Here is a 20,058-nt window from a genome sequence, read left to right on the forward strand (position 1 = left end):
GTTATGGCATGAAAAAATACTGCTTTGCAGTGTCACAGCACTGCAGTACTTGATACTGTAGCAAGGCAAAGATGAGAGAAAACTGTATCTCACCCTGTGCAGTAACGATGATAATAAGAACAAGGGAGAGTACACACCAGGACAAATAAGCGTATGGGCTGCTCCTGGAAGCGTGTTCAGGTGACCAAAGTGGTTAAGGCAACCACTTGTGACAAGCAGAAAATCCAGGTTTGAATCCCAGTCCGGCACAAATTTTAATTTGTTTGAAATATTCTAAAATTGATGAGGAACCGTAATTGCAATTTGCAAGTTCATTATTAATTGAATGCAGCTTCTGATCATCAGTGCAGTGTCTGGACACTGCACTATAGAATTCCTGTAAAGAAAGTGTGAATTATGTCAACTTTCCGTATGTCCTTCTATAGCCATTCAGAGATTATGAAATAGCGCATCAGCTTACATTTAAAAAGAAAAAAACCTCTGCATTATTCATTGAAACTGCCAAAGTGGAACATACTTAAATTTAACAACAAAGTAAACATATCTAGAGTTTCAATAACAATTCTTTTACAGAATGTAGTAAGTTCTCCACAATAAATGAAGTGAGATTAGATTTAAAATTTGCTTTGTTACCTGACACACATTTTATGTTATGTGGCAAATGATCAAAGTTTGTGGCTGGGTACCAAACACCCTTCTAAGCCATCACAGTATTAACTGTGAGAGGTGATATATTGAAGGCAGCAGAGAATCAAACAGGTAGAGAGACAAGGCCTAGAAGAAATCCTTCGATATCAAGGAGGTACTGAATTTAATTGATCAAAGGAGAAAATTTAAAACTGCAGCAAGTGAAGCAGGAGAAAGGGATTACAAACATCTAAAAAATGAGATTGACCAGACGTGGGAAATGGCTAAGCAGGAGTGGCCAGAGGACAAATTTAAGTCTATAAAAGCATGTATAACTAGGAAAAAGATAGACACCACTTTCAGGAAAATTAAAGAAGTCAAAACCTGGTCCCTGGAGTAGAGGACATTCCGTCAGAACTTGGGAGAGCCAGCCATGATTAAACTATTCCACCAGGTGTGCAAGATTATGAGACACGGTAATAACCTAAGGCTTCAAGAAGAATGTAATAACTCCAATTACAATGGTGAGTCAAATGAAAACCTTAAATATTTTTTAAAATATTATTTATTGTGCAGAAGTGGTACAAAGCTGTATCACTTTTCAACATAATCTCCCCCATGCTCAATGCAAGTCCTCCAGTGCTTACAAAGTGCATAAATTCCTTTAGAAAAAAATTCTTTTGGTAGTCTGCGCAACCACTCATGCACCGCATGGCATACCTTTTCATTAGAACGGAACTTCTTTCCTCCCATTGCATCTTTGAGTGGTACAAACATATGGAAATCACTTGGGGCAAGGTCTGGTGAGTATGGTGAATGAGGAAGACACTCAAAATGCAGGCCTGTGATTGTTGCAACTGTTGTATGGGCAGTGTGGGGCCTTGCATTGTCATGTTGCAAAAGGACACCTGCTAACAGCAATCCACATCACTTTGATTTGATTGCAGGCCGCAGATGATTTTTTTAGGAGATTTGTGTATGATGCACTGGTAAAAGTGGTCCCTATAGGCATGTAATGCTCCAAAATGACACCATTTTTGTCCCCAAAAGAGAGACAGCATAACCTTCCCTGCTGATGGTTCTGTTTGAAACTTCTTTGGTTTTGATGATGAGGAACGGCGCCATTCCTTGCTTGCTCTCTTCATTTTCGGTTGGTGGAAGTGAACCCAGGTTTCGTCCCCAGTAACGATTCTTGCAAGGAAGCCATCACCTTCTCGTTCAAAGTGCTGAAGAAGTTCTTCACAAGCATCAACACAATGTCGTCTCATTTCAGGAGTCAGCTGCCGTGGCAACCATCTTGCAGACACTTTGTGAAACTGAAGCACATCATGCACAACGTGGTGTGCTGACGCATGACTAATCAGTAAACATGCTGCAATGTCATTCAGTGTCACTCGGCGGTTTTCCTTCACTATGGATTCAACTGCTGCAATGTTCTGTGGAGTCACAACTCGTTGTGCCTGACCTGGACGAGGAGCATCTTCCACTGAAGTCACACAAATTGTAAACTTCCTACTCCATTTGTAGACTTGCTGCTGTGACAAACATGCATCACCATACTGAACCTTCATTCTTCAATGAATTTCAATAGGTTTCACACTTTCACTACACAAAAACAGAATAATAGAACGCTGTTCTTCCCTGGTGCAAGTCACAAATGGGGCAGCCATCTTTATACTGATACTGCGACGGTATGTGTGCATCTGCACTATGCTGCCACCGACAGGCCATTCTGCATGCTGTTTGTAGCACGCTTACCCACTTACAGGATAACGGCGCAAAATTTCGATTTGTTATTACAAATTTAAGGTTTTCATTTGACTCACCCTCGTACAAATAAAGCACATGCTGACAGATAAGAACATTACCCAATTATCAGTTTAATAAATAATGGTTGCAAAATACCGACATGAATAATTTACGGAAGAATGGAAAAACTGGTCCTACAACTTATCTTAGAAAATAGGTTATGGACAGCCAAATCTATGTTTATAACATTTGTAGCTTTGGCGAAAACTTCTGACAGTGCTGAGTGAAAGATATGCTTTAAATTTCTGAAGGCAGCAAGGGTAAAATAAAGGGATAGAAAGGTTGTTTGCAACTAGTACAAAAACCAGATGGCAGTTGTACAAGTCAAAAGGCATGAAAAGGAAGCAGGGGGTTGAGAAGAGAGTGAGACATGGTTATAGCCTATCCCCAATTTTACCCAATCTGTACATTGAACAATCTATGAAGGAAAGCAAGGAGAAATTTGGAAAGGTAAATTAAAGTTCAGGGAGAAGAAATAAACACTTTGCAGTTTGCCAATGACATTGTAATTCTGTCAGAGACAGCAAATGAGTTAGAAGGGAAGCTGAATCGAATGTCTTGAACACAGGAAATAAAATGAATACCAACAAAAGCAGAAAAAGGATAACGGAATGTAGCTGAATTAAAGCAGATGATGCTAATATATTATGGCCGAAGTAGAGACAATACAAAATGTAAAATGGCAATGGCAAGAAAAGTGTTTATGAAGAACAGTAACTGGTTAACAACGAATATAAATTTATGTGTCAGGAAGTCTTTTCTGAAGTTATGTGTCTGGAGTGTAGCCTTGTATGGAAGTGAAATGTGGACAATAAACAGTTCAGAAAAGAAGAGACAAGAAACTTCTGAAATGTGGACTACAGAAGAGCAGGTGCTTAATAGAATTGGGGAGAAAAGAAATTTGTGGCTTAACTTGGCTAAGAGACGGGATTGATTGATAAGATTCATTCTCAGACATCAAGAAATCTGAAAATTTAGTACCGGACGGAAGTGTATGGCTGTAAAAATTGCAGAGGAAGACCAAGAGATTAGTACAGTAAGCAGGTTCAAATGGATGTGGGTTGAAGCAGTTAGTCAGAGATGAAGAGGCATGCATAGGATACAGCAGTGTGGAGCACAGCATCAAACTAGTCTTCAGACTGAAGACCACAACAACAACAACAGCAATAACAACACTGCAGCACCATTAGTAGAATGCAAGGAATACTGGATCATTACTACTCTGGCAAATATATAAATTTCTCTTTCCTGTTTACTAGATATTGGAATCCCTTCAGTATAAATTGTGTAATTTTTAATGGAATTTGTGCACAGTCTTTTAAGTTAAGTAAAGCTATCATCAACCTGAATATTGGTTTGAAGACCACAGTGCTTTACTGTGTATGCTCCTACTGGAGGTAAAAAATGGTGCATTTTTCACGTTAACAACCACTTCCAGTGATAAATGACTGATATAAATAATACGACTAACTGGGGATAAAAACCGATACCTCTGGAGCTATAATCTGAAACACTACCACTGAGCCATCAAATCATTTTGGATGGCTACTTTTAATATTGGCCAGAATTTAGTATGAAATATATTTAACATTAACATCCATTTCCACATATTCCTAATTTTATTACAATCATAACAGACTGCCCACTAAAAATGTGTTCTGGTATAATTTACAATCTACAATTCTGTTTGGACATATCTAAGAGCTTAAGTGCTAGATTGCTCATTTGCACTAGCTGTCCACATTAGTCAGACTGTGCACTTACAATGGCGTAAAAATTAATTTTTCAGTCTGAACAATGATTATGAAAATATTATTACATTGAAATCTCACTATCTTGCAGAATACATGTTTGAATACACAATAATAGAATCAGATTGTAACTGAAGAATAATGTTGTCAACTCTACACCCCCCCCTCCCCTCCTCCGCCCCTGTCGTAACCTTTTAAGAAATTTATATTGAAATCTCCACAAACTATTAACAGTTTCTTTTTGGTTGACTGTTAGTTCAACAATGAAGCTGGATTTCTCATAAATAGCTGAAAGTATTCCAGTGGGGATCTATAAAATGTTAAAATTATTAACAGACGTATTCCTCAGTAACAACTCACAATCACTTGTTTCTAAGTTCTAGGTTTGTTACAATGTTTTTCACTGTTATCAACCTTTACGCAACTCTTCCTTTTCCCATAGTCAGCCCACATGGATGCGATGCTGGTCTGTAACCACTTATTAAGCTTCTGTATCCCTGTGATTACACTGATTTAAGGGACGCAGTTTTGTGTTTGTGCCATACAGCTTTATTTAAATGAAAATAATCAGTTTTCAAAAACATAATGTAGCTGGATACATAAAAAAATCTACTCACCAAGTGATGGCAGGAGAAAACATACATGCAAGTTAAAGAAGTGTGCAAGTTTTTCGAGCCAGTGGCTCCTTCTTTTGGCAGAAGGGTTGAAGGACAAGGAAGAAGGATGAAGGAAAAAGAATCATGAGATTTTGGAAATGGGGAGAGTTCGGAAAAGTCACCCAGAACCCTGGGTCAGGGGAGACTCACTGTACAAAACAAGGAGGAAAGACTGATTTGGGAACTGCACCATCCAATAGGCCTTCCCCGACTCAGGGTTCTGGGTGACTTTTCCAAACTCTCCCCCATTTCCTAAACCTCACCAGTCCTTTTCCTTCATCCCTCTTCGTACCCCTTCAATCCTTTTGCCAGAAGAACGAGCCACTGGCTCCGAAATCATGCACATTTCTTTAGCCTTCATATGTGTTCTCTTTTGCCAATGCTTGCTGAGTTATTTCTTTTATCTATCCAATTATACTAAAATTTTATTTTAGCTCTTCAGTGATAGCTAGGGATTAGAGTATATAAATACATACACTATGAAGCATAGAACACCAGTCATTATAGGCCAAATAAATATCTAGTACAGGAACATTCCAAGTAAGTCCAGTTCTGGAGCAAAACATTGAATACTGGACTAATATAAATTATCCAAAGCGAAGTCCAGCCATAAACAGAGTCCATAAAGTATACCAGAAAACTGAGTCTGCATGAAGTTGTTGGCAAACACAGAATGATCTGTAGTGGCCAATATGGCCTTTTTATTTGTGAATCATTACCAAAGGTGCTGCTCATGAGACTTGCCGAGAGTGTGGTTTATGGTTATATTTAGAGCTCAACAGCTGTGGTACAACTACTACACTTGAGCTGTGGGAGAAGCAATCAAGTGCCTGCTGTAAACTTTGGTCTAGCTGGAAGCAGTGTGCCTCTTTAGTACATAATTCAACCTTTGGGCTCATTGGAGGGCATGGTATGCAATTGGCATTGGAGTGCTGTGCAGAAGGATGATAATGAACAGAATGTTCAGGTGGAGCTCACATCTATGTGACAATTGCCTCTTTTTTTGCAGCAGAAGGGCGAGTGGGCCAAACCAGGTGATGAAAGGCTTGTTGTCTATTGTGACATGGTGTTCTGTGCCTTATAAGAACCTATTATACTTCAGAAAGAAGGTACGGATATACCACAGCCAGTAGGATAATTCTGAATATAGTAAAGTTGTGTTCAAACTGATCTTCAGACTGAGTACAGGTCACTATAAGAAAAACCTATTTTATGGATGCTGCAGATTATGCCTGATGCCTGTTTCTCAATTTGGAATAATTCATCTGAGTTGGCATTAATGTTTTTATTGCATATGCTATAGTGGGATGTCCATCCCCATGAACCATGGACCTTGTCGTTGGTGGGGAGGCCTGCGTGCCTCAGCGATACAGATATCTGTACCATACGTGCAACTACAACGGAGGGGTATCTGTTGAGAGACCAGACAAACCTGTGGTTCCTGAAGAGGGACAGCAGCCTTTTCAGTAGTTGCAAGGGCAACAGTCTGGATGATTGACTGATCTGGCCTTGTAACATCGAACAAAACGGTCTTGCTGTGCTGGTACTTTGAACGGCTGAAAGCAAGGGGGAAACTACATTCGTAATTTTTTCAGAGGGCATACAGCTCTACTGTATGGTTAAATGACGATGGCATCCTCTCGATTAAAATATACCAGAGATAAAATAGTCCCCCATTCGGATCTCCAGGCAGGGACAACTCAGAAGGATGGCGTTAGCAGGAGAAACAAAACTGGCATTCTACAGATTGGAGTGTGGAATGTTGGATACCTTAATTGGGCAGGTAGGTTAAAAAATTTAAAAAGGGAAATGGATAGGTTGAAGTTGGAAATAGTGGGAATTAGTAATTTTGGTGGCAGGAAGAACAGGACTTCTGGTCAGGTGAATACAGGGTTATAAACACAAAATGAAATAGGTCAAACAATGGAAAATCCAGGATGGAATGTAACAATATTATGAGAAGGATAGTTGCTACTCACCATATAGCGGAGATGCTGAGTCACAGATACGCACAACAAAGAGACTCTCAATTAGAGCTTTCAGCCGTTAAGGCATTTGTCAACAATGGAAACACATATGTGCATACACTCACGCAAACGCAACTCACACACACGATTGCAGTCTCAGGCAACTGAAACCACACCGAATAGGAGTAACGCAGGAGTAGGTTTAATATTGAATTTAAAAAATAGGAATGCGGATAAGTTACTATGAACAGCATAGTGCACACATTATTGTAGCCAAGATAAACATGAAACCCACTCCCCCCAGAGTAGTACAAGTTTATATGCCAACTAGCTCTGCAGATGAGGAGGAGATTGAGGAAATATATGGTGAGATAAAGAAATTATTCAGGCAGATAAGCGAGACAAAAATTTAATAGTCATGGGGGAATGGAATTCAATAACAGGAAAAGTTAGAGAAGGAAAAGTAGGAGGTGAATATTGACTGGGGGACGAATGAAAGAGGAAGCCGCCTGGCAGAATTTTGCACAGAGCATAATTTAATCACATCTAACACTTGGTTTAAGAATCATGAAAGAAGGCTGTATACATGGAACATGGTTTCAGATTGATTATATAATGGTAAGACAGAGATTTTGGAATCAGGTTTTAAATTGTAAGACATTTCCAGGGCCAGATGTGGACTCTGACCACAATTTATTTGTTATGAACAGCAGATTAACACTGGAGAAACTGCAAAAAGATAGGATTTTAAGGAGATAGGACCTGGATAAACTGAAATAACCATAGCTTGTAGAGAGTTTCAGAGGGAGCATTAGGCAATGATTGACAAGAACAGGATAAAAGAATACAGTAGCAGAAGAATGGGTAGCTTTGACAGATGAAATAGTGTAGGCAGCAGAGGATCAAGTAGGTAAAAAGACGAGGGCTAGTAAAAATCCTTGGGTAACACAAGAGATGTTAAATTTAATCGATGAAATGAGTAAATATAAAAATGCAATAAATGAAGCAGGTGAAAGGCAATACAAACATCTAAAAAATGAGAACAACAGAAAGTGCAAAATGGCTAAGCAGGAATGACCAGAGGACAAATGTAAGGATGTAAAGCATACATCACTAGGGTAATATAGAAGCCGCCTACAGGAAAATTAAAGAGACCTATGAAGCAAAGAGAACCAGCTGCATGAATATCAAGGACTCAGACAGAAAATCAGTCCTAAACAAAGAAGGGAAAGCAGAAACACAAAAAGGAATATATAAAGGGTCTTTACAAGGGAGATGTACTTCAGGGTAATATTAGGGAAATGGAAGAGGACGTAGATGAAGATGAGAAGGGAGATAAGATACTGTGTGAAGAATTTGACAAAGCACTGAAAGACGTAAGTCAAAACAAGGCCCTGGAAGTAGACAACACTCCTTTAGAGCTACTGATAGTCTTGAGAGAGCCAGCAATGACAAAACTCTTCTATCTGATGAGCAAGATGTATGAGACAGGTGAAATACCCTCAGACTTCAAGAAGAATATAATAATCCCAATTCCAAAAAAAGCAGACGCTGACAAGTGTGAAAATTACTGAACTATCAGTTTAATAAGTCACAGTTGCAAAATAATAACACGAAACCATTACAGATGAATGGAAAAACTGGTAGAAACTGACCTCAGGGAAGACCAATTTGGATTCCGGAGGAATGCAGGAACACACAAAGCAATACTGACCCTGTGACTTCTCGTAGCAGATAGGTTAAGGAAAGGCAACCCTATGTTTACAGCATTCGTAAACTTAGAGAAACCTTTTGACAATGTTTATACCATTTTCATGAACAATTCTGACGTTACAGTTGGCAAATATAATATATTCGAGTCTGGATAACATAAATAAAACAATGACTTCGTAAACACAATGTATTTCAGCATCAGTAGCGCAATAAAATATTTTAACTCATAATTTACCCGTAAACCAATAAGAACATTTATTGTACTCGCTGAAATTTATGTTCATTCTGTTTTTTCACTGTTTTTCCAAGTGAATATTAACCAACACTTATCTTAAGTTAATTAGTTCAGAAACTTCTTCAGAAAACTATAGTTTACAGCCTCACTGTCAATTCGAGTAAATCACTCGTGGTGGTTGCCATTTTCACTGCACTGATATGCACTGACATGTTCCAGGCATACAAATTTATAGCACACATTGCAGGAAAATCTTGTTGGTCTGTTTTCTTTCCTATCACAGAAGTTGCATCTTCCTCGAGCTGTTGTTTGTGGAGGTCTAGGAAGAGCTTCAGCTGTTGGTAATCCCAAAATTTCCTTGATACAATTCTTGATGTTCACCGGTGTACTTAGATGATTGACCTTCATTGTCATATAATCATGCAACAGTTATTTGGCAAGAACTTCTGGATAGTCTTTTCTGGGAATTGTTGAATCCGAATTGCTCTTGTAAATGATGTATCCATTGATTCCAGCAATATTTAGAAGAGAGGAAAAAATTATAAATGGCCATCTTCTGGTAATTCTTGTCACAGAGTATGTACATTTCATCTCATCAACTTTATCCACACCAGGTTTAGTCTCGTTGTAAAATGTTGTTATATCCGACTTGCACTTTTCCGAATCACTGTCAATGCTGTCATCATCATGTGAAGTAGACAGTACCAGAACAACCTTTCTTAGGTTTATATGAAACCAGTGTCATATTCTTCCTAAATGCAAAAATGCTGGATTCCACAGGACGATCTTTTGCTACTGTCATAAATGGAGGAATTTCACGTTTATTTTTTCGAAATTGCTCCAACCATTGTCAGCTTGTCATTTTCCAACAAGTCAGCCGCAAGTGGAATTAATGTGAACCAATTATCACATGTTACATTTCTGCCAGATTTGGATATGCATTTCACCATTCTTTTGACAATAGCATGAGGTGTGTTATCACAGAGATAAGGCCTATCCACTTGCTTTCCATAGTATATTTCTATATGGTTGGTAGAGAACATCCTTGCATCTGTAAGTGCAAATACTTTTATACCATATTTTGCTGGTTTTGATGGAATGTATTGTATAAATCCACATCTGCCCCTGAATCATCCAGCATTTCATCTAATGTAACTAGTTCAGATAAACTATGATGTTTCTTGCGGTTTTCATTGAACTGATCTATCAAGAATTGGACAGCAGCTAATTTGTCTGTTTCCTTTCAATGAGCTCTGTTTCTGACGTCATCAAATCTCAGACATGTCAGCAAGAAACGAAAATGGTTTATGCCCATTGAAAGTCTGAAGTACTCCACTCCAGTACCATCTATAGCCCAGAGACCTGGTAAATTGGTGTGTGATGTTCGTAGCACACCCGCCAAGAAAAGGAGTCCTAAACGAGCTTTGATTTCTGTAATGTTAGTGTATGCAGCATCTCTTTCTCTGGAATATTTAGAACGGATGGTAGCAATGTAAATATTAGTGCAGTGAACAATTTCTTCTAAAATGTCATCTGTGAAGAAAAGTTGTAAACAATCAATTGGACACTTGGAATTTTTTGCTTCGTCTATGACTCCCGGTAAATGTTTGACAATATTATGTTGAGGTCTTCTTACTCTTCTGTTTTGGATTAGAAGTCGATGGCTAGTGATCACTTTCGAATGTTGACTCCAGATCACTACATTCTTCATTACCAAGCTCTTCATCCAACCACTGCAAAATCTGATAATCATCCACCGTTCTTTTTTTTAAAAAAAGTGTATAACTTATTTCACTAATCGGTGTTGGTCATGAAAAGGCTCATAATTGTATGACAGTTTGGGTAATAAATAAATAAAAAAGTTTCTAAATGTAACTGTCTATCGTAAAAGAACTGATGATAGAACCGCGCAACACGAATGTACACACGTGGACTGACACTCTGCACCTCATAAGACTGCTGCTTCTTGCCAATAATTCATTACGGAAGGAGGGGAAGATAGAAAAAGCCGCTAATGGAAATCTTGAATTTATAAGTGACTGTTGATGGAAAGATAAAATTGCGGACTCACAGTCCGTGGTGCGTGTAACGGAGGGTTAAGGGATCACAATAGAATCATCATTTTCCTGTCACATCCAATATTACCTGCAGACTTACTTTTGTGTATTATAAAAAAATCTTCTGAAAGAAACAAAGTACATGACAAAAACGCATTACAACAATTATGTCAACAACTAATTTTTGTCGGTGCAGGATATGTCAACAGCAAGCAAAACAAAAGGAGTGACCAAGCTTATTCTAAGGTTCTTTTGTAAACAACTAGCTGTCAATCACTTTCTTATACTGATATGAGTAGAGACTGCAGTTACAAGAATTAAAGGACATGAAAGGGACAGTAGTTAAGAAGGGCTGCTGAGCAGGCTTGTAACCTATCAAATAAACATTGTAATTCTGTCAGGGATGGCAAAGGACCTGGATGTGAAACAAATACTAACAAAGAGATAGAGGGGCTGGCCAGTACTTACCTCAGCTCAGTACAACCGATAGATACACAAAAAACAGAACCGAAAATTTACGTTACTAGCTTTCGGAACAAATGTTCCTTCATTAGGGAGGAGAGAGGGGAAAGAAAGGGAAGAAGGGAAAGTAGATTCAGTTACTCACAACCCAGGTTATGAAGCAACAGGGAAAGGAAAACAGGGAGGGTAGCAAGGATGGAGGCATGGTTGTCAGAGGGAAGCCAAAGATATTCTACTGTAAGTACTGTGCCAGCTTCAAACCAAAGAGGATGCATACAGAAGTAAAGAGGTATATAGTATAAAGATAAACACAATTGTGTAGGATGAAAAGATGCGTGAATGGCTAAAGAGGAAAGGGAAAGAGGAGAAGACTGAAGAGTAAATGGGAGTGAGGTTGTTTAACATAGGTTCAGTCCAGCGGGATGGCGGGATGAAAGGATGTGTTGGAGTGCAAGTTCCCATCTCCGCAGTTCAGAGGGAGAAGCCAAATGGCACATATGGTGTAGCAGGTTCCTAGGTCCCTAGAATTATGCTGGAGGGCATGCTCCGCTATTGGGTATTGGGCATCTCCTAGGCGGACAGTTCGTCTGTGTCCGTTCATGCGCTCAGCCAGTTTAGTTGTTGTCATACCGATGTAAAAGGCTGTGCAGTGCAGGCATGTCAGTTGATAAATGACATGTGTAGTTTCACAAGTGGCCCTGCCTTGAATTGTGAATGTTTTCAAAAATGGTTCAAATGGCTCTGAGCACTATGGGACTTAACCTCTGAGGTCATTAGTCCCCTAGAACTTAGAACTACTTAAACCTAACTAACCTCAGGACATCACACACACCCATGCCCGAGGCAGGATTCGAACCTGCGACCGTAGCAGCAGCGTGGTTCCGGACTGAAGCGCCTAGAACTGCTCGGTCACATCGGCCGGCTGGGGCAGGTTTTGCAGCGGGGTCGGTTACAGGGGTAGGAACCGCTGGGTAGAGAAGGTAGTCTGGGAATATTGTAGGGTTTAACAAGGATGTTACAGAGGTTAGGGGGGCGACGAAAGGCAACTCTGGGTGGTGTGGGGAGAATTTTGTCAAGGGATGATCTCATTTCAGGGGTTGACTTGAGAAAGTCATATCCCTGGCAGAGTAATTTGTTGATGTTTTCGAGGCCAGGATAATATTCACCCATAATTACTTCACTTTTGAAGGCCAGACCTACAAACAAATCAGGGGAACGGCGATGAGAACCAGGATGGCTCTGTCCTATGCCAACCTCTTCATGGGCCGCATGGAGGAGGCTTTCCTGAAGACCCAACAGCTGCTTCCCCTGGCCTGGTATAGGTTTATAGATGACATCTTTGTGGTCTGGACTCATGGTGAAGAAACACTCCTTAATTTCCTCCATAACCTCTACTTCTTTTCGAATCTGAATTTCACATGGTCCTTCTCCAAAAGCCACCTTCCTGGATGTTGACCTTCATCTTGTTGAAGCTCACATCCACACCTCTGTCCATATCAAACCCACAAACAAACAACAGTACCTTCACTTTGATAGCTGCCATCCATTCCACATCAAACGCTCCCTTCCCTACAGCCTAGGTATTCGTGGCAGTGATGAATCCCTCAACAATTACACCAATAACCTGACCAGTGCTTTCCTCTCCCACAACTATCCTGCAGACCTTGTCCACAAACAGATCTACCGAGCAATACATTCCTCCCCGTCCAACAACAATGTTCCTACCCCCAGACCACACAGAAGCATCCCCCTTGTCACCCAATATTATCCTGGCCTCGAAAACATCAACAAATTATTCTGCCAGGGATATGACTTTCTCAAGTCAACCCCTGAAATGAGATCATCCCTTGACAAAATTCTCCCCACACCACCCAGAGTTGCCATTCGTCGCCCCCCTAACCTCCGTAACATCCTTGTTAAACCCTACAATATTCCCAGACTACCTTCTCTACCCAGCGGTTCCTACCCCTGTAACCGACCCCGCTGCAAAACCTGCCCCATGAATCCCCCCACAACCACCTACTCCAGCCCTGCTACTGGTAAAACATACACAATTCAAGGCAGGGCCACGTGTGAAATTACACGTCATTTATCAACTGACATGCCTGCACTGCACAGCCTTTTACATCGGTATGACAACAACTAAACTGGCTGAGCGCATGAACGGACACAGACGAACTGTCCGCCTAGGAGATGCCCAATACCCAGTAGCGGAGCATGCCCTCCAGCATAATTCTAGGGACCTAGGAACCTGCTACACCGTATGTGCCATTAGGCTTCTCCCACCCAACACCAGTCCCTCTGAACTGCGGAGATGGGAACTTGCACTCCAACACATCCTTTCATCCCGCCATCCCCCTGGACTGAACCTATGTTAAACAACCTCATTCCCATTTACTCTTCAGTCTTCTCCTCTTTCCCTTTCCTCTTTAGCCATTCACACATCTTTTCATCCTACACAGTTGTGTTTATCTTTATACTATATACCTCTTTACTTCTGTATGCATCCTCTTTGGTTTGAAGCTGGCACAGTACTTACAGCAGAATATCTTTGGCTTCCCTCTGACAACCATGCCTCCATCCTTGCTACCCTCCCTGTTTTCCTTTCCCTGTTGCTTCATAACCTGGGTTGTGAGTAACTGAATCTACCTTCCCTTCTTCCCTTTCTTTCCCCTCTCTCCTCCCTGATGAAGGAACATTTGTTCCGAAAGCTAGTAACGTAAATTTTCGGTTCTGTTTTTCGTGTATCTATCAGCTGTACTGAGTTGAGGTAAGTACTGGCCAGCCCCTCTATCTCTTTGTTAGTATTTGTTTCACATCTTTATATGAGATTTTCCATTAATCATTTAAAGGACCTGGATGATGAGATTCACATGAACGGATAATATCTTGAAAAGATGTTATAAGCTGAATACTAATATAATAAGTAAATAATGTGAATGTAAAATAAAGTTAATAAATCAGGTTTGTTCTGCTATTTGGGCAGCAAAATAACTGAGGATAGCTGAAGTAGACAGGATAGATACGGCAGACTGGCAATAACATGAAAGGCATTTCTGAAAAGCAGAAATATGTTAGGAAGTCTTTTCTGGAGTATGTTTAACTGAATGGTAGCCTTGTATGGAAGGGAAATGTGGATGATAAACAGTTCAGACAAGAAAGAATGGACATTTTTGAAATGCTGTGCGACAGAAGAATGTTGAAGACTGGATGGGTGAATTGGATAACTAATGAAGTGATACTGAACTGAATTGGGTAGAAAATAAATTTACTGTACAACTTTACTTAAAGAAGGGATCAACTGATAAGGACACACACTGGAGCATCAAGGAACAGTCAATTCGGTAATGGAAGGAGTAAAAATTATAAAGGGGAGAAAGGCATGTCTAAAGTAAGCAGGTTGCAGCAGCAATGCAGAGATGATGAGTCTTGCACAGGGTAGACTAATGTCGACAATTGCATCAAACCACACTTTAGGCTGAAAATCACAACAACACACAAGGAGCTAATTTGTGGCTGATTTAGTGTATGGAATGCCTTAAAATGTTCCTCAAACCATAGAAATTGGTACCTTTTTACCTTAGTTGATTTAATGGACAAGAAATATGAGGAACTTATGGTAAGAACTTAGCATAGTAATTGATCCTGCCAAGAAATGATTATAATTCTTTGGGAATGTTAGGAGTATGCTGTTTACTGACTGCTTCAATGTGTTTTTGAGTATGTCTCAGGTCATTCTTGCTTAACTCCACTGTGAACTAAGGGCTTTTACGTAAAGTATATTTGAGATTAGCACTTTTGAGAGAGCAAAATAAAGTTTCTTGATTTTTAATAGAATTTTCTTGTGCCAAACATGTTACAATGACATCATTAACATAATTTGCACAGTGATAATGTTATTTATAAATTATTTTAAATAGTGCTGAAAATATCATAGGGATACAAGCAATTTCACAAATTATGATGTTGTACTGATAGAGTCTGAAAGGTGTATAAACAACCATATCCATTTTTGCCTCATTGGGAAGTAATTGCAGATAGGCATCTGACAAGTCAGTCATTGAAAAATATTGCCTTCCAGACAGTTTGATCATTATTCTGGTTGGAGTATCGAATAAGTTTTTATGTCTGATTGATCACTGACCATAGATTTTAGGTCACCACTGGCTCTTAATGATGTATTGGGCTTATGGGTGACACCCAATAATACCACTGGTTCATTTGATAAAACAAGTGTAAATACTTGGTGTTCAAGGGATCAGTCTAATTCCTTCATGCAGGGCAAATGGAACTGGTCTGGGTTTACACAAATGTGGCAATGAGGATGATTTCCTTGCGATGTGATCTTTGAAGTTAGCTGTAAAACTTAAATCTGATTTATAAAGAGAAACTGTAATCACAGCATAGTACTTCAAGGTCCGCAAACTAGGTTAACTGCATCACAAATTTGGAATGCAAATACAGAGAAGGCATCAAAACCAAATATACTGGTAGCCTAAGGATTTGCTGCAACTAATAATTTTAATCTTTACCTAACTTTCTTATACCTGAATCTTGCCTTGTTAGAGTGATTCGTACATAATAAATAAGAAGTCTGTGCTTTATTTCATTAGAACACTGGTGATCCAGCAGTCTAATAACAGAGGCACCAATGCCTACCTGAAATTGTACTTCTGTATTTTGTATTGTTAAAGTCAGCACTAGCTTCTCACGAAAAACTGTTTTTTGGTTAGGGCCAGAGACTATGTTGTTTACTTCTGATTGCTGGAATGGTGGAGATGTTCCTGTTTTCCAGGATTTGTTTGATATCCACCAAAACAAAATGCATAATGTTGAACTAGGGCCTTCAAGTCAGCCACTCAAGCTAAGTATAACTACAAATGCTTTTTAAAATGCTGCACACATTTCAAGCTGGATGCAACTACATATGTTTGCATATTGAAAGTCTGGATAAAATGGTACACCAATATTTATACGAGATATTGCTGGTGGACAGATATTCTGAATCAACTTATAAAGTTAGTGAGTAAATTTTTTATCTATCCAACTGCAGCATATTTTCATAAAGTTGTGTGCTACAAGACAACAGGTAGCTACACTGTAAATAAGAATCAAATACATTACTTGCATGGAAATGGAATCTAAACCAACACTGATAGGAGTGCCAGTCCTCATTTTTCTCATAATCCACAGGGAATTGCATAACCATTGTGGTCTGATTGACTGTGCTCACTACAGGACCTGCTTGGACAGGTGCTACTTCTGTTACTGTTCTAATAAGTCCTACTTTGTGCTTATTGTGCAACAACTGTTCTTATTATGTTGTCATGTGCTCTTGATGTCTTTGCTGTCATTCAATTTTTCTTGTTGTTCCTGCCATAACTTTTTTAAAAATTCTGAATCTATCATAAAGTTCAAGTTCACTAATAAAATGGCTGCTTAAATTATACAACTGTCACTTAATACCTAATCATCAAATTTGGTTTGCACTACACAACTTTATTTACGCTAACAACTGCAAGTTGGCTGCTGTCTTGAGTTCTTTGGCCATTGTTTCTTTGATGATTTTTCTGATGTTTCATCAGCACATGTGGCTGGCATTGTCAAAGCTTCACCTTCTATTGTAACTGCTTGCAGAGTATATATGTAGACGCAGACATTGACATAGCTCAGAAAACTGGTTCAGGGTGACAACAAATGTAGTGTTGAATGGTAAATACAGAATTGGCTGCTGTGAGTCAAGTGAGACCCTTTTATCCATGAATTATTGCCGGACTGGTAGTCTATTAAATGTGGTGTGAGGTTTGCTTATGGTGATGTATGGAGTTTTGCAGCAGTGTCACACTCAATGATGAGTCAGTCATCTCTCAGTATGACAAGGGTATGAAATAAAACACTATGTTTCATAAATCTGGAAATCTTTTAAACACACATGAGAACCATTACCTAGCTTTTCAGTTCACTAACGTTCTGATGAAACAGAGTAACTTTACTATATCTAAAAAGAAAGATGATGAGATTACCAAACAAAAGCGCTGGCAGGTCGATAGACACACAAACGAACACAAACAAACACACAAAATTCTAGCTTTCGCAACCAACGGTTGCCTCATCAGGAAAGAGGGAAGGAGAGGGAAAGACGAAAGGATTTGGGTTTTAAGGGAGAGGGTAAGGAGTCATTCCAATCCCGGGAGCGGAAAGACTTACCTTAGGGGGAAAAAAGGACAGGTATACACTCGCACACACACAAATATCCATCCGCATATACACAGACACAAGCAGACATTTGTAAAGGCAAAGAGTTTGGGCAGAGATGTCAGTCCGGGCGGAAGTACAGAGGCAAAGATGATGTTGAAAGACAGGTGAGGTATGAGCGGCGGCAAATTGAAATTAGAAATTATAGGAGATTGAGGCCTGGCGGATAGCGAGAAGAGAGGATATGCTGAAGGGCAAGTTCCCATCTCCGGAGTTCTGACAGGTTGGTGTTAGTGAGAAGTATCCAGATAACCCGGACGGTGTAACACGGTGCCAAGATGTGCTGGCCGTGCACCAAGGCATGTTTAGCCACAGGGTGATCCTCATTACCAACAAACACTGTCTGCCTGTGTCCATTCATGCGAATGGACAGTTTGTTGCTGGTCATTCCCACATAGAAGGCTTCACAGTGTAGGCAGGTCAGTTGGTAAATCACGTGGGTGCTTTCACACGTGGCTCTGCCTTTGATCGTGTACACCTTAAGGGTTACAGAACTGGAGTAGGTGGTGGTGGGAGGGTGCATGGGACAGGTTTTACACCGGGGGCGGTTACAAGGGTAGGAGCCAGAGGGTAGGGAAGGTGGTTTGGGGATTTCATAGGGATGAACTAAGAGGTTACGAAGGTTAGGTGGACGGCGGAAAGACACTCTAGGTGGAGTGGGGAGGATTTCATGAAGGATGGATCTCATTTCAGGGCAGGATTTGAGGAAGTCGTATCTCTGTTGGAGAGCCACATTCAGAATCTGATCCAGTCCCGGAAAGTATCCTGTCACAAGTGGGGCACTTTTGGGGTTCTTCTGTGGAAGGTTCCGGGTTTGAGGAGATGAGGAAGTGGCTCTGGTTATTTGCTTCTGTACCAGGTCGGGAGGGTAGTTATGGGATGCGAAAGCTGTTTTCAGGTTGTTGGTGTAATGGTTCAAGGATTCCGGACTGGAGCAGATTCGTTTGCCACGAAGACCTAGGCTGTAGGGAAGGGACAGTTTGATGTGGAATGGGTGGCAGCTGTCATAATGGAGGTACTGTTGCTTGTTGGTGGGTTTGATGTGGACGGACGTGTGAAGCTGGCCATTGGACAGGTGGAGGTCAACGTCAAGGAAAGTGGCATGGGATTTAGAGTAGGACCAGGTGAATCTGATGGAACCAAAGGAGTTGAGGTTGGAGAGGAACTTTACTGTTCTAGAAACTATTACATATTTTGTAGTTCTGTTCTGTTCTGATTACTTTCCAGACTGCCTGTCTTTACCGCGACTTAAAAAAAAATCTGATTCCCGTGAACTCTGGGACTTTACCTTCCTGCAAAAATCTGTACAAATATGTCCTCCCTTCCTTCTTCCTCCCATTTATGGGAAGGCTATTATTATGTAAGTGAAAAAAATTATTATGTTAACTAGGTAACAGTTAGTATCTTCCCATTTCTGAACTGCAGCAACAGTACTGCAGTGATATGAAGCTCTGCTACCCACTCAGTTGTTTGTTTATATGGCCGACAGCTTTTTTAATGCAGGGCTGCTCATAGTCTTGCAAATACCCATTGCAGTTTCTGCTGCTATTCCTCTCAGGCCAGCTCATGCTAAAGTTGATAGTGACAGTATTTCCTAGTCTTCCAATTATAAGCACCTGATCATTTTCACAATTCTTTTTTACATGAGGTCCCTATGTTCTTTGTAAACTACATAAATCTGTACTGGATTTCACAATGCTTGGGGCCTGGTATTCTACACTTACCTTTCCCAGTAGCACTCTTTGAGGCTGACACATCCAACTTTGCTCAAACACTGGTTGATGTTCTTCCCCTACCATTTTAGGAAACAAGTCAAACTTGTTGAAGTTTTAGAAAGCATTCTTTCCATTGGAGTGTGAACAGAGATCGGTGTAAAATATTAATATTCTGTAAGACAGTCTCAGTCACAACAGATGTTTATTTTCGCTGGCAACCAGTTTCGGTTTATAATTTACAGCCTGAAGGTGGTCTGAACTGTAGACCAAAACTGGTTGCCAGCCTGTTGCAATCTGGACTGTTTTTACTCGATTTTAATACTGCAGTTTCAAATGTGATTTCTGTGTTTTTTTTTTTTTTTTTCCTTTCACTTTTGATTTGTTAATATAGGCAATGAATTCTGAATTTAAAACTGAAACATTCTTTCACTAACAGACTGTTTTTATCACCAATACCATATCCTGTCGCTTCCCATATTGTTTATGTAGTCATCCGTAATTTTTAATTTTCCAACTGACTTACTTATCTTCAGAAAAGTAATGTATTTGTGTCTTTGTGTGTCTAGCATACCTTCTGCCATTATGAAACAGTACTGATGTAGGGCTGCCTCTATGTAATTTTTCCACCTCTTTCCACATTTCTTCCTCTCTTATTATTATTTCTCAAATGCATGTTTTAGTCATACCTTAATCTTTAGTTCTTTCCAAACAGCAAAAACTTGAACTTAGCAGTCATTTATTGGTGTTGTATAGTTCACAATATGAAGGAAAACCTTCAGGAATATGCAACAAGTCAAGGTACACATTAACA

General features: G+C 39.9%; 1 protein-coding gene across 2 annotated transcripts in view; it reads right to left on the bottom strand.

Moving 5' to 3' along the window:
* Positions 1–20,058, bottom strand: part of LOC126091897 (probable methyltransferase TARBP1) — a 112,044-nt gene that overhangs the window by 20,454 nt on the left and 71,532 nt on the right. The window lies entirely within an intron of this gene.

This window comes from Schistocerca cancellata, chromosome 7 (assembly GCF_023864275.1).
Source record: "Schistocerca cancellata isolate TAMUIC-IGC-003103 chromosome 7, iqSchCanc2.1, whole genome shotgun sequence".
NCBI classification, from domain to species: domain Eukaryota; kingdom Metazoa; phylum Arthropoda; class Insecta; order Orthoptera; family Acrididae; genus Schistocerca; species Schistocerca cancellata.